The sequence below is a fragment of the Prunus dulcis genome, chromosome 1 (assembly GCF_902201215.1).
Source record: "Prunus dulcis chromosome 1, ALMONDv2, whole genome shotgun sequence".
Classification (NCBI taxonomy): Eukaryota; Viridiplantae; Streptophyta; class Magnoliopsida; order Rosales; family Rosaceae; genus Prunus; species Prunus dulcis.
The window spans coordinates 13485932-13487463 of record NC_047650.1 but is presented as its reverse complement, the minus strand read 5'-3'; positions in this window follow the sequence as shown (position 1 = coordinate 13487463).

The following is a 1532-nucleotide window of genomic DNA, read 5'->3' as shown; positions in this document are numbered from 1 at the left end:
TGGTAGACACTTAGTTTCATGCAAAAATGAAGATCCTTCGTTCTGATAATGGGGGTGAATTTGTGAATCATGATCTTTGTCAGTTTTTAGAAGCTCATGGAATTGAACATCAACGAACATGTCCATATACTCCTCAGCAAAATGGGGTAGCAGAGCGCAAAAATCGTCATTTGTTAGAAGTGGTTCGAGCTTCATTGTTTGATGCTCAAATGCCTCGTTCTTTTTAGGGAGAAGCAGTGTGTTCTGCTGCGTATCTTATTAATCGGGTTCCCTCTAGTGTCTTGAACTTCCAAACACCATTACAAGCCCTTCGTCAGTTTTGTGCCCTTCATTTCACTCCCAATTTGGAGCCACGAGTTTTTGGATGTGTAACTTTCGTTCATCTTTATACACATCAGCGCAACAAGTTGGAGCCTCGAGCACTCAAGTGCGTGTTTATTGGCTATGCCCAACATCAAAAAGGGTATCGCTGCTATCATCCCCTACTCAGAAGCTCTACATCACTATGGATGTGGTTTTTGGAGAAGAAGAAATGTATTTTTTGGGGGGAGTTCAGGCACTGGCGAGTCCAGATACTGTTGATGATCGGTTCGACCTGGAAGGTTTCGTTACTTTGGAGTCGTTATGTCATCCGACAGTTCAGGATGCACTAACCAACTCGTCAGATACCACTCCAGAAACTACGCACGACAGTCTTGATGACCGGTCACGGTTGGTCTCCTCACCCATAACTCAGTCACCCATTTAGGGGGAGAAGAATGATGTATTGATGCCCGTTTCTGAAGTTTCTGTACCATTTAACCAATTATCTTCTGAGGTGTCTTCTGAACCTACAACCCAAGTAATATCCCAGAACATTGATGTTGAAGATTTATATTTAACTGATTTGTTTTCAGACGATCCATCTAATGAGATACATCTACAACCATACCAATTACCTGTTCGTAAGAATCGTGGTATCCCAAAGATTCAATATGAAGTGGATCCCAAAGCTAAAGTGAAGTACCCGATTAGCAACCATGTTTCCACTCATAGATTGTCCGCACCACATGCCATGTTGATCAAACAACTAGATTCTTTGTCTACACCAAGCAGTGTAGAAGAGGCTTTGATGGATCCAAACTGGAAACAAGCTATGAATGATGAGATGCAAGCTCTTCAAAAGAATTCCACATGGAAACTTGTTCCTCTCCCAAGTGGCAAACGAACTGTGGGTTGTAGATGGATTTATACCATAAAGTTGAAGGCAGATGGATCGATCGAACGGTACAAAGCTCGATTGGTGGCAAAAGGGTATACTCAGAGATATGGAGTGGATTATCAGGAGACGTTTGCTCCAGTAGCAAAAATCAATACTGTACGAATCCTGATATCACTTGCTGCAAACTTGGATTGGCCATTACACCAATTTGATGTCAAAAATGCTTTTTTACATGGTGATTTAGAAGAAGAAGTTTATATGGATCCTCCGCCTGGATGTAACTTGAGTTCCGAATCGAAACACTATGTGTGCAAATTAAAGAAGTTTTTGT